At 38.8% G+C, this 14,993-nt stretch overlaps 1 protein-coding gene across 1 annotated transcript in view; it reads right to left on the reverse strand.

Annotated features, from left to right (window-relative positions):
• Positions 1-1,824: 1,824 nt before the first annotated feature.
• Positions 1,825-14,993, reverse strand: part of mafa (MAF bZIP transcription factor a) — a 69,418-nt gene continuing 56,249 nt past the window's right edge. The window contains exon 3 of the mRNA XM_030757816.1: positions 1,825-2,013. The gene's annotated coding sequence lies outside the window, so the exon portion shown is untranslated. The remainder of the gene's footprint in view (positions 2,014-14,993) is intronic.

Consider the following 14,993-nt stretch of genomic DNA (forward strand, 5'->3'; position numbering starts at 1 on the left):
AATAGACAGTTGCTGGCAGGATGCCCTATGCCACTTTGTGCGCTGCCACTTAATTGGAGCGCCCCAGTTTGCCTTCTCTTCTTCTACCCACACTCACTGTGGCCAGGTTCTGTATGACATCAGAATGGACGGTATGTGTCCCTTCAGAGAGTTTAAACCTTATCAGAACTGCTGTTTGGTGGAGGACAACATGTCACAATAGACTTTAAAACTGCTTCTGCCACCTTACTTTAATTATCCTGCCATCAAATATGACGATGTAAAGCTGACAAAGAGCTTGCACTGGTTTAGAGAATCAACCCACTCACTACCTGCTCATCCTTGTGTTTGAGTAAAGGTCACATTCCATCTACAAATCAACATGCAAAGTACAGCATATGAGACTATACATACTGGACATACTGTACATATATACAGCAACATATTTGAGAGGCATTGTGTATGATTGTGCATCTCTATGCATGCTCATATGTGTGTAGTTGGGCATTGGTTTGGTTTCTCCCATTGCCATATAGATCCATCCAAAGCATTTAATGCTGAATTCTCCTTGTGAGGCTCTAGAGGGACATGCAGCAGAAACGTGGACTCTGGGGGGAGTACAGGGGGTTGGCCTAAAGACATGGATTTGTCGATGCACAGCAGAACACGGAGAGGTAGAGGATGCACAATGGTGGAGATGAGGTCTTCAAAAAGCTAGAAATGTTCCCTGTTGTCCATGCAAAGGATTTCTGTCTTCACCAGTGAGGGCCTAATCCTTGAGGTCATCTCTTCATTGGCTTGATACGTTATCTGTCAGTCCTTTTGGTTAGCTTCTTAGTCCATTGAAGACAGAGGCCAGAATCCTCATTTCTACATTGCAGTTACTGAGGTGTTCTTTCCCCCCTGTGTAGGCTCAGGACTGGACCACAGTTTCAAACCATGCAAAGAAAAAAAAAATGTATCCCTCTCAGGCTAACAGCAGCTTTGCTACAATAGTTACAAATTGGGCATGAGAGGGCAGGGCAGTTACTGTAGTAGAAAATAATAAATAAGAAGACACTAGGAGAAATCTGTAAATAAATAAAAGCAATATATCAAATATTAAACCTAATACTTAAACGTACTATGTTAGAATCATGGCTTGGGCGAATTGCCTGCTTCTTCTGTTCAGTTTGCTTGTTTTTTGTTCTCAGGAACTGACTGATGATACCAAAGGAGTTTCTGTTCTACAATCATTGTAATGCGGTCAAATAACCTTTACGCATCTATTCAAAAAGTGTCCAGATATCTGGGACTATATCATTGACCATCAGAAAACTTGTTCAACTATTTTAAACTTTAAAAAATGTTGTCTGAAATATCCACATACTGAGATTTGAGATCTAACAGCGTGGCAAATATACACTACAGTCTGATCCATGCGGTTGTCGTCATTCATCTCTATTTACACCTACTAGTGTGGATACTGGAGAGGAAGACTAGGCTGAGAATAAGAACAATTGTAAGTACAATTTTTACAATCAAATTAACTTCAAAGACTAGAGAAGCAATATTTGAAATGATAGCTACATGGGCTCTGAATAGGTAAGAATATTGATTTTATATGGAAAATATTTAACCATGAGTGTTTTCTATTCACAGTAATGAAGGTTTATGAATTTGGTGAGAGCAACTTGGTATGTTTCCTATATTAGGAATAAGAATAGGGTTTTATTATGATCTATTTACAGAAGCATGCATCTGTGTTCTTCCACTGAAGAGAATCAACCATCTCCTGATTATGAGTCTCTGTTTTTTTCTTGGTTTTTTTTTGTTTTTCGTGGTTTTGTAGAAAAAAGCTGGAGGTAAAATACTGGGAAAGGAATTAGGAGTAGTAAGAGGCTTTTCAAGAATTTCACTGTAGGGTTTTTGAGGAATTCCGGTAGGTCTTGTCTGTTGTTTATCGGGAAGTAATCTTGAATGTTGTGCTTTGTAGGTGTCTCGGTGCGATTGGTCAGCTGCTCTGATGTCATCACTGCTCAGTCGTTAGGTTATCTGTTAATAGAAAGAGAAAGAAGAAAAACGGGGGAAGGAGGGGGTCGGACAAGAAAAGAAGAAAAAAATAATTAAAGTGTGACTCATACTGCAATTCACTACTGTTGTTCTTCCATGTATGCCAACACACACACACACACACACACACACACACACACACACACACACACACGCACGCACACACCGTGCATCACAAGACTGTGAGTGAAGTCCACATTGTCTGAACCGTGCTTCTTTGTCCAGGGTTTATGGTGACACACGGTGAGTAACAATCACTGCATTTGAAGTGTGGGCTGGGCTCTGCTGTCACTGGTGCCAGTGTAAAAAACAAAGGCAGAGTGACCACCCTGTGAGTGTACATGGAAAGCCCACTTGGCTGAGATTCAGAGTGACAGTGGCGTCAGCATGGGAGGGGGGGGGCGCTCTGTAATCAGCTTCAATTAAGGCCAAGGAGAGATGAGTAAATTCACTAACAGTATGGGTGAGTCTAATTCATTTCTTTTAACTGTCTTTGTGATTTACTTTTTTGAACCATGAAAATTCTTTATTTTCTTTATTGTTCTGTGTTGAATTATCAGAAGTTTGGGGAGACCTTCCAGCATCTTGTGCACTTTGAAAGAATGATTCATGTAGCCAGAAGGAGGGCTTTGTGGGTGGGCCATTAGACACAGAGACTATAGTGGAATTCAGCTGCTATCTACTGGAGATCCAATTACATGACCCTACTGTAAAGGTGCTGCCTGCACCCATTATAAATCACCATAAACAAAGTATTGGCATTGCATTGCATACCATTACAGTTCCACTGATGCCAGTAGAATGTATATGTTTTTATTTAATCTTACTCATGTTGTATCCACTGTATTTGTCCAAAGGTGGGAAATTGCATTATTATTATCTATTTATATTTTATTTAATTTTGGCTAACATTATTTAATATTCCCAAGAACATTAAAGTAGCGAGAAAAGGTTTGTAAAATGTGTTACAAATATACACTCAAGAATAAAATATACACTCAAGAATATGATTTCATTTCTTGTATTTTTACATCATTACAAGCAGTTATTTTTAGATACTGCTGTTATTCATAGTCACATAAATACATGCACAAAGCCCAGCTTCATAAATGGTGCCTCTTCATGTGTTCTCCTTCTGCTTATTGCAGTACTAATCATTGCAAGTTTCTTTTTTGTCCACCTTTTGCACAGCTGCTAGCTTTGTTCTTTGAGCTAACATCTCGTAAGCGAGATCACAGCTATTACCCCAGGGCATGCTTTGTCCATTCTCAGAGAACTGCAACCATGAAGACTCCATCCCTTCAAAACAGAATGTAGTCCCAAAGTGTGTGATAACAGAGTATGTGATGGGAATGCAGGGCCACTTGGACTTCTAAAGCCAGGTGTTAGCACTTCAGCTCACTGCCTCATCAATAATTGACAGAGGCAAACCAATCAGAACAATTTGCTCCCCACAGCGAAGTGCTAGAGCAGCCTAACACCAGTGAATCATTAATGAGGCAATTAGCTGAAATGGTTAGACGGTTAGCCCTCACTGGCAGCACTCCTGTGACTCTACTGTGACGGTTCTCCTTATACAGGAGCTGTGTATGTTAGAGTAATGTACAGGCCAACACAAGCTGAGGGAGAAGATGAGTAGAATCACACAGCAGTGCCTGGATACAGAAGGCTGGAGTGTAACTTGCGTCAGTGATGCCAGCTCTCCATCTGTTGACCACAGCTCAGAGGGCCAATAACGGGAACAAACCCAATTGGCCATTACCATGGGAGATTGACCTTTATTGGTTGTTGTTACCATTGCACAGACCAAGCGAAGCTGTCTCCTGGGTGATTCAAGTGTGGGAGAGCCTTTATGGACAGGGATGAAATCGACCTCAGTGACATCACTCAAACATGGGGAAAGAAACAACTACAATAACAGCAAAGATGGAGTTTAGCTTTGAAGACCACAGATCCTGGATTGTTGTTTGAGAAAGAAAATCAAAGCCCCAGGGGAGCTGCTCACAAAGCCTCATCGATTAGCCATATTGGAACTATTTTATAGTTTATCGATGTTCCTCTGCCTGCACTCTCAGCCCTGGGTCCAGTACAGGCTCAATTAAACCAGCCACCTTGATCTCGGGAACAAACCATGCGAATACTACATACTGCATAGATTATTCCCAAACACACACTCTAAGTTGCACACTCTCATCTAAAGTAGATGTTTTTATTTTTTTACTTTTAGTCAACCCACACGGGTTTGAAATTAAAATTACGTTGTGTACTGGCCCTCATTTACAGCATTTCTTTGTTTGAAAATGAAAAGAAAAGAAAAAGCTTCCAATATTTCCCTTTATTTTTCATCTTCCCAATCAGTGTATTGCATTCTCAGTTTCAATATATCTTTGTGATGAAAGGGCCAAGAATTCTTAGGCGCCATTCCTGAAGTCAAACTGTGGGGCATTAAGCCACTGTAGGTGGGGTGTGGACGTCCAGAGAAAAAGAAATATAGAGTAAATATGATGAACTAACAACAGCCTGCCGATGCTGTCATGCGCACCCTTATTTCACTAAAACTCAGGTTTATTATTTAAAGATTGTTAAACAGCCTGTACAACCTGTGAGATCTGCACTTTTTCTGACTTCTGAAAGAGAGCACACCACAAATGTTTAACAACCACTGCTGTAGTATAGTTATTACAGGAGTTATGTGGAGGGAGGGTCCAAGGGTCTGCAGGTTTTTATGTCATACAAAGACTATGACAGTATAGTTCAATAACATATAGAGTGTATTTTTACAGATGTGTACAATCAAAAGCGATAAGAGAAGATGAAACACTGTTGGAACTGCTGCTTAGTTGTCATTTCCATGTTTGTATTTTATTTATTCCAGTCCCTTCACATGGAACTGTTTGACCTCAGAGCAGTTTTAGTTTGCATGTTTGATTTCCAAGCATTTTATAATTTTTTTAGTGTGAACTACGAATTTTGAATTACTAAAAAGAGAAGTGTGCACTAATGAAAGAAATATTGTTTACAGCTACACACAAAGCCCCTTGTGTGTACAACAGAGAAAAAAAACAAAAAAACAAAACGTCATCAATTAACTGCTGTCCAAGTAGTAGAAAGAGGAAAACATAGCTCTTATCTGCCCCATTGTTTGCTCCCATTTAAAGGCTCTTGGGCTCAATATCTCACAAAGCCTGAAAAATTCCCTCCAGTGTATTAAGTAAGTTACACTTCAGTTCCCAGAATAATTTAGTATAACAATAGCAAGAAGTTCACACACAGCTTAATTAATGCTTGTTATCTAAATTGCTGGTCATCTTTATTTGGTGATCACAAATTTAAATCTGTTTTATCTTAAACTATTGCATCAGTGATCATCTCAACCAGAACAGATTGTAACCTTTACGAGAGAAATTTGGGATTCACTGAAAGTCCTGTTCTTTAAATTGTTACCTAGACTTCGATTCAAATATGTCTTAAACCCTGTTAACTAATCTGTCAAAAATAATACAAAGTCTTCAAGGGTTAGGATAATTTCATTTGTAAAATGAATACATCCAAAAATAAATAAAAATGGACCTATTAATCCAGGTGTTCATCAGCCCTATTTCATTCATGCGTTCATTTAATAGACTTTCAATCATGAGTTGCACTGGGCCTGTATTAACGTTTCACTGCAATTATCTCAAAACAATTTAGGGATCATTATTCTGTTTCAATTAAATTGATTGGGATAATTCTGTCTGGAAAGTTCAAAAACTTATAAGGAAATTTATATTTGTTTGGGTTCCATTAAGCAGAAATTGAAATAGAAATAAAAAAAAAAAGATTTTCTTCTATCCATATTTAAACAAGGAAAGGAAATTGTTGAGATATTAGCTATATCTTTGTGTGTGCATGCCCTGATACTTATTGCTTTTGAAAAAGAAATGTACAAGCAATTGATTAAAGACTGGGTCAATTTGTGCTGCTGATATTGACACTTTTGCAGATATTGTAGACAGCTAGTCTCTGTTTAATGATTGCTATTCACTTTTATAGCCCTCTCAGGATGCCATCCTCAACAAATATTTGCAAACAGGAAATTTGTAGTAAGACTTGAGAGAGTAATAACCTTGATACCTATGTGTTTTGAGATTAACATGTAATTAAAATAGTAAATCAATATTTATTAAGCAGTTGTACAAAACAAATAAGAAATGTAGTCAGGTCAGATAATGAGTCACAGGATAGTGAATGTGCCCTTCCAAGATGCATTCTCCAGTGCAGAGATTTATTTGTGCAGTTCTAAATCTACAAAATAGCTTTAAAAAATAAATTTGGCTTGATGTAAATCACTAAACACACACACACACACACCCATGCCCTGCACACATGGAAGTGCATTTACAAATGCAGGTGCAAAGTCTCACCTCAACCTGAGACCCCTTCCTTTCCAAACCACAGTTTTTAAATGTGGAGTCTACACTTTTTCACATACTCACCACAGCTTTTCCCACAATTATCATTTTAAGATTTTCATGCTTTCAGTAGGTACACGTACAGAAAAAAAGCAAACCACCACTTACAGCACTGAGGACAAAGCACCAAGTAGCACCACAGGCCACTGGCCATACTTTCCAGCGTGTACCGGAATATGAAAGAGAGATGTTAAAAGCTTAATGGACTGCTGCTCTTATTGTTTAAAAATTGCTCAACATATAAATGGCTGAATAAAGAAAGGCCGACCATCATTGGTTGGCCTCAATTATGCATTGAAAATAAAGTTATGAGCTAGTGGCTGAATTATTGATGCTGGCACCGGGAACAAGAGCATGTTGGCAATGTGTCACTGGTTTTTTGCTGATGCTTCATCTCGTATTGATAATTTTTCATCTAAAAAGCCCATGAAGTCTTGATCTGTGAAAGATGGAAAAACACACCGCGAATATTGGAAATCTAATGCAATATTACTGGAAGAAGGAAACATATAGCATGACTTCGAGTAAGATAATGAAAAATAAAATTAATAAAAAGGTAATGTAGTTTTGAGACATAACTTGCGCAGAGTAATCTCTGAAAAATGTTATAGTTTTTCCAGTAAAAGAATTGAAACAAACGACCACATTCAGTGCCTGGTCTTGGGACTGTCCCACAAGGCTGACACATTTCCTGAGATGCAAATGCTTGCGGTTCATCTGCCGATAGCCTTTTTATGTGTCTCTCTGGCTCAGTTAACTATGGCAACACACACAAACACTGCGCACATTAGTTTAACTTGAAAAGATAACAGAAGATGTAATGAAAAAAAAAAAAAACTTAATGTAACATTATATGAATCACAACAAAGAAAATGAGAAAGAAGACAGAAAACAAAACATATATAGCATTCCAAGTGGTCTCTATAAAGTTAGGTGAGTTTATAGGAACGCGCATTTTTCTTGTTTTCATTGATTTGATTTTCACAGCTTCTTAAACAATGATTGTTGTCAGAAATGCATTAATAAACGCACACCACATTTTGCACTGTGTCTTGTGCTACAATATTCTCAGTGTCTGGGAGATATTATAGGAACAGATGGGAGAGTGAAATGTGTCCCTTTTTTTGGAGTCAGATAGCAGTTTTGTGAGGTCAGTGTAAAACTCCAGTGAGTAGTGCACTATAGCTCACTTGTCTTTACCTTAAAGCAAAGCACACTGTGATGGAAACTCTAATCCAACATGCTCATAAATGAGCCCAAATCATCACTTACTGTATTAGAATAGACCATTATCATATAGGAAGATGGCCTTTAGTCTGGAAATTCCCTATTAAAATTAATAATTTGTACTCAGCATTTGTGTCTGTGAACATTATGAGCACTGTTCTGGTAAACTTTCTCTAGTTCCTCTGTTAAGAAGACTATAGCAGGTGACCCAATCAGATCCGGTGTTCATAGAATCAGCCACAATGAGGGCAACACCGCATTCCTTTGGTGTTTCATAATCTGTTCAGCAACATCTGCACAGCCAAACAAACTGAGGTAAATAACTTTTAGCAGTCATTCAAGAACATAAACAATTTTTATTTGTATTTATTTATAAATTTTGCCTTTGCACTTTTATTTTATTATGTTTTGCATTCCAATAATTAATTGTATAATTGTGATTATTATACACGCAAATGCATTTCCTTGAAAAAAAAATCATGTGTACAGTACCGGTGTCCAAACTTTTGACTGGTAGTGTATATAAATATATACTCTTATAATTACAATTTTTTTTTTTTTTTTTAAAGCTTGTTTATTTATTTTTATTTAAATCCTTCCAACCCTTTTTACTAGGCAGCTGACATTTTCAGCAGGCATTAAAAAAAGACAAAAAAAAAAAACTGAGTGAATCATTTGTTAAAGTTTTAGTAGGAAAAGGCTTAGAGAGTTCAAAAGAAAAATACATAAGTGAAACTGAACCAAAGAGCAAGTGCCTGTGAAAGCGCTATGACTGGACTGAGCCCACGGTCGAATTTTAGGTCATTCACAATCAGCCATTCAAAATATCTCTTTTTATGATTCACTGAGCTACACTCATGGTTGCTACAAGAATCCTCGCTATAGTAGATGCTTGAGTCAAACAACCACAGGTCACATCTACTCTTCGGCCCATACCTCTGCTTCCCACTTATAAGCACAGCTTTTTTTTTTTTCTAAAAATGTCATGTGAATAGGTTTTTTTTTTTTTTTGCTGTGTGTCAGTTTCATGCTGCTGTGACTCAACCTCTGTCATTTTAGGTCTTTCATCTGCACATCAGCATCTGCTGAGATACTCTTACTTTTATTTCCGATAAACGACTGATTTTATATTCAGCTGGCAGTCAGAGGCCACTGTTAACCTTTCCACACCTCCACAACAGACTTTTTTTCACCTCATTTGTGAGGTGTGAGATTTGTGCTCTTTGAAAATCGCCTACTATCTTCCTTTCCAAGGTCCCATAATGTTAACCTGCGGAGAAGCCGTTGAAGAGATCAATACCCATCAGACTGCTAAAATAAATACATTTATCACAGCAGGATACTTACTACACAACGCTACTACTGCCTGTTACATCTGATTGGAGGCAGAGATACTCAGGCTCATCCCGTAGCTAGAGAATCTCTGATCGAACTATCTACATTTCCTGTTAAAAGAAATGAAAAAAGTCATATACCGTTTGGATTTTCATTTTCTTTGGTTTGAACAAGAACATGACAGGCTTATGGCTCTTTCCGGCTCAAAACGAACAATACTTTTGACTGTGTTCTCAATCTTTTGCTGCGGGTTGAGAAAGCTCTCTGGGTTTTAAAATCTCATCTGAGGAAATGTTCCTTCTGTCCTCCCTCTGCTGCAGATAAAGAACAGGCGTTTGAGTAATTATGGTGCATTATCGCCAAGGAACGTTTCATTGCTACATTTTAAGCTGTGTAGTGAGCGGTGACAAACGAACGACCATTTTAATTTCTATCAGGAGGAAAAACACATGGCTGGAGCCAATGAAGTCAGCTCTCTCATTCTGCCACTGACTGAGACCATCTGGACCAAATAAAGTTTTTCCCTTTGAATCAACAGCTGCTGGAAATTACACAGGAACACTCCTTGTCTGTATGTCAGTCTTTTATTTTTCATTCTTTGCACTCTTTTTAATGCTAACAGTGTTTGTTTTATGGTTTGAGTTTAGTGCCAGATTTGATCAGTGCTCAGAGAAGAAAGCAAAATAAAACACGACTGTCTCAATGCACCTGTTTCCCCTCATTTTCCCGCTTTGCATGCCTTTCACGCCATATCTTTTTCTCTCTAACCCTGCTTGCTCTATGGTGGTAATCTAAGGGTTGACCATGTCAGTCAATCTTTCAGTGGCTGACAGTTTTACAACACATGCACTACACTGATGGGTACTATCATTCACATAACGAGACAGAGTGAGAGGGTGGGAAAGGACTGAACTAACGGAAATAAAGGAATAAAAATAACGGTTCGCGTATCTTCCACACACAGCGAGAGGAAAGTCAATTTTATCTCAGTTTCATTGATGAAACTGCACTTTTTCTTTTTTTCAAGATTTCATAAGGTTTTGAACTCAGAGGTAGATTTTCCTCTATGCACTGCAGAGATGGAATCACAGTGGTTTCCTCTTTCCACTGCCCAGTGAAGAGAATTTGTTCCACTCTGCTGACAGATATGATTTTTAACACTTCATTTTGTCCTGGATTATTATTATTATTACTACCGGGCCCAGTCATTAACATTTTTAGCATTGGACCTAAACTGTCTGAGATGTTCAGAGCAGTCTTAAACATCACCTTTGTGTGCACTTATTTTAATAATGCATCCTGATTTTCTGTATCAAAAATGAAGAATAGAAATGTTATAGATAATAATAGCATACTCAAACATGAACTCCATTTAAATACAGCTTTTTTAAAGTTTATAATATTCAATGATCTACTAAGATGGCATATTCAATCATTCAGTTCATATAGTCACGTTTCAATTTTAATTTTTAAAGGCAGTATTTCCAGGAAGTTTACAGCAGACAGAGACGGGAAAGAGTTTCTGGATGAAGCTGAAGCCACGGTCTAAAAGGCTGGGTCAGCAGAAAGCCGTAAGTATGCACATTTGGACCTGGAGTTTTCCTTACATTTTAGCCAGTTTGAGGATATAAATGACCTGATGATTGTAGGAAAATGTAGGTATAACTGACAAGAAAACATCATGCACAACAAAAGTACTTTTTTAATACAAGAAAAAAAATGATTCACGTGTATTCAGCAGCGTGTAAAAAAAAAAGTGCTTCATACTTTAGTCTGGAAAACGAAGGAAGAAAAAGAACAAGAGAACAACTGTTTTTCTATTTCATTCAAACATTTCATTTAATTCTTACAAAATGAGATGCGTTTTTATTCACAGCTACACACTAAACTGTTGATAGTTTTTTATATCAGTCTGACATTGGACAAAGCTGATTGATTAATTAAGAGAACCCATTCCATACACTGAAATATAGCACAAGCAGTAGTCTCTCTGGAGAGTCAGGAAAGCCAAATTCCTAAGTGGTCCCCAGAAAGCAGGAGGCAAAAAGCCGCCCAGAGGAGGGAGACGATGGAGCCAATCTGTTTGTCTGTTTATGGCAAAAGGCGGAGGAAGCATCCTGCCACCCTGCACTGTCATATGGGAGTCAAGCTCCCACAAACGCATGCTTAATGACTCAATTTATTCACTCCGTCACTATCATTTCATCTCTGCTTTTTTTTTTGTTTTTTTCTAATGATTTTGCCCATATGTGCTTCCATTTTTCTGTCCCATTGGGATATTACTAGTTATGGGTGTGAGGTTAACAGCTACCTAGTCAGTGTGGATTGTGTATGGTTATATCTAGATGGTGTCTCATAAGACGAGACTGCAGCCTGTAGAATAGGTGCCACATACCACTACAAAGGGGGTACAGGGGAGTACGGTCAGATAGTTCCCAGTGATGCACTGATGGAAGGCCATGTGATTCATGTCAGTGACATCTGGGCCAACACTGCCAGGACATTGATCAGACTAAAGCTCTGGAAGGTCTCTCAAAAGGTTTATTCTTAAATCTATGCTGACAGGCGATGACATGATGGAGACGGGGCTGGTGAATTGATTGTGTCCTCTCTCTCCTTTCACTCTCCTGCTCGCACTCCCACTTCTGTTGGACTCTTTCTCCTCCCTCGCCTCTTTGTCCCATCACTCTGCCTTCCATCTCTTCTTCCTCCCGCCTCCTTTTTTTTTTTCCCCCCTCCACCCAGCTATACTCATCGCTTGAATGTGTCGAGCGCAAGATGTCAGATTATTTCCCAGCAGACACTGCGCTGTGTGACAGAGGACTAGAGCTGTATATCACTCGATGACACTTCTTTTGCCTCCCCCTCTTTCCGCAGACAACATCAAATATTGCCAGGCCTTTTTGATCACTTAAAAGGCTTGTATTAGGAGACGCGCCCGTGCCTAAACAAAAGCAAACAAAGTGTTTCATCTGTTGTGTTTGTCAGTGGGCCATATGTGTGCGATAACAGTTGTTCTGTCAGAAAGGTGGCAAACCACAGAGTCTCACACATTATAGAACTTAAAAAGAACTCTCAACGCACATTTCAAAAGAGGAAACAGCCATTTTTCACTACTTTAAGTTCTGTGTGATATTTTTATATGTTCAACATGCTTTGAAAAGCAAATTTTAAGCTTAACTTACAACGATAATACATATAAAAAATCCCATCAGTTCTCAGATTGTTTATCTTCTCTAAAACTGGGCTTCGGTCCATACCTTGTAATTTTAATTGAATGCGCTAAGGACTTTAGCTTGGGTGGGGTCGGCCCAGTATCCAGGCCAACCGCTCAGCATATTGTTTCTGTGGCACCTGTCTCCCCAGATTAATAACTCCGAGGTCTGTGCTGGCAAAGCATGCATGGATACCAGAAATTACAATACTAATTCAGCACTAGGGATTTATACACCCGCCTCTCTCAGGATTTATGACGAAAGAGAGCTGGGGAAGAGAGAAAGAGAGAGAGGAAGAGAGACTAATAATGCTAGCGAAAGTGATTAGCTCAATGGGAGAAATTGTGCATTTGTAGTCCTGCGATTATTATTGTGTTTCTCATCACATAATGAGTTTGAACAATGCAGTTAATGGCATTATTGGCGGGCAACCAGAAATGGGGTGTATATAAGCTTGATAGCACTTTTTCATCAATAAATCACTCCAGTGCACATGGCAATATTTAAATCTATGTTATTAAAATTGTTGGAACAACACTATCAGATTTATGTTGTGTTATTTTATTATGGATTGATTATCATCATCACAGGCATATCTGATTTGCGTGGAGGCAGCTGGAGCGTAGTTGGTTTAATCCATTTTGATTGCTCTGCAGAGGAATGCAACTGCTTTGCTTGAATGGACACCAACTTACTGTGCACCTCTTATGATTAGCTGAAACAGAAAAACAAAAATGTTGTTTGTCTTTGTTTTGTTCCCTCATATTTGTGCAATTTCCCCCTACCGACAGTTATGTTAACCTGTTGTAGAAATCCTCAAAATGTCTCTGTCCTCTATCTTGTTATCATTTCACGAGAAAATAGATTATGAATGAAAAACACTGTCATTATTACCTCCTCTTTGACTGTACACTAGCTCATTTATCTTGGTAAGACTTGAGACATAGTGAGTCTTAGAATCATTGATGAAAGCATTATGAATCACTTCAGTTCCAAAAACCAATTGTATTCAGGGCATGAAGACAAATGAAAAGGAGTTGCATAAAAGGCACACTGGATTGTCCAAGTAATTTTAGATACATTAAAATGGAAAAGAGACAGTGGGAAGAAAATGTGTTAAGCTAGAGAAACACAACAGTGAAACTGAAAGAGCAGGAGTGTGACCGCTATATACGTGCACACTCTGCTCTCTGTTTACAAAGTAACCTGATGTGAATATAATTATAATCAGTTTGTTTACTTGATTTGAGGTGAATGAAAACTTAGGTGGGCTGCACTGTGAAGAAGAGATCAGTCTCAGCACGAAGAGACAGTCTAGTACATCCACTCGCTGACATGGCAGCAGAATTACTGGCTCTCAGAACTGTGACAAGCCTGAAATTACAATTGAGTTTCACTCTTTCCTGCTTCCACGCTTACCTCTTCCTTCTTTCCTTGCCCCCCCCAAATACTTTCTTTCTCATTCTCTCTCTGATGGCTCAATAACAGGTGCCATGCTAAGAGAGCTGTTACAGCTGTCCCCGAGTGGTTGTGTCAGCAGCAATGTTAGGGTTGAGCCTTCCAACCTGCTCACCATGCAGGAAAAAGGAAAAAGAGAATGAGGAAAAAAAATCTCTCCGGTCCCCAAATGATGCCCGCTGGGAGCCATCGTGCGCTAAATTTTGCCGGGTGGTTCTCCCCTCTTTTCTGTCTTGTGGCCCCCGGACTCCGATTTACAGACAGAGCCATATTGGGCTTTTATGCATGGTGGAGCCCAAGCAGCTGTGTTCAGCAGAAAAAAAAAATGACAACAACAAAATAAAGAAATAAATAAACAAATCAACAAACACATAAGAGAAGCTTTATTTCTTTGCAAATGCTCGAATAAGGACTTTTTTTGTGTGCCATCTGCAGAAAGTGAACCGTATAGTTGGACCTAAAGTGCACTTAGACAGGTTTGGGCTCACTATTCAACAAAACTTGTGGAAAATCCACTAAAGTGTCGGAAATCCTCCCACCGCATCAGAACGAATTTATTTATAAGTTCTCGTGAGCCTCCTCTGACTTGAAGAGCCAATTTACTGCGTGCAACTCGGCTGATACTGATATCGCCTGCCTTTACCAAACTAGAAGATCTGTCATTATGATTGCTCATTTAAGCACACTCCTAAAGACTTGAGAGGTTCTTGGCAAAATCTATGCAAATTAAGCTGCTTTGTGAAAAGACGCATCACTGTGCATGAAGCTTGAAGCGGGCAATAATCACAGACGGATTGTGTGCAAACAAGAGATGCTAAGCACCTCAAACCTTAGCAAGCGACAGAAACAGAGAGGGAAGCACACCACAGGGTGAAAAGGAGTCAAGCGCTCAGGTGATTGCTCAATTTTTCTTTCGTTGATGAGCAACAAAGCACAATTACATATTATGTTTACATTTTAAACTTTCATGTTCTGTGAATTTGCTCTTTCAGAAACGGACGTAATCTTATGTGTAAATGGATCCGTTGCTGCAACAAAGAAAAAGAAACATAAAAAATAACAAAGTCAAATGTCTCATCTGAGACTTTGGTATTACCTACCACAAGTTCGTGAGCATATGGTCTTAGTGTCATAATTCATAGGCTTTTTTCCCCCCTTTTTTTTGTGAGGGGAGGAGGGGAAGACATATGTTTGCATATAGCATAGGTAATCTAAATTTAGCATCCATACCATCAAGGGGCGTTTCATTTTACGCACACAAAAAAAATGATAAATT

The sequence above is a fragment of the Archocentrus centrarchus genome, chromosome 3, assembly GCF_007364275.1.
Source record: "Archocentrus centrarchus isolate MPI-CPG fArcCen1 chromosome 3, fArcCen1, whole genome shotgun sequence".
Lineage (NCBI taxonomy): Eukaryota > Metazoa > Chordata > Actinopteri > Cichliformes > Cichlidae > Archocentrus > Archocentrus centrarchus.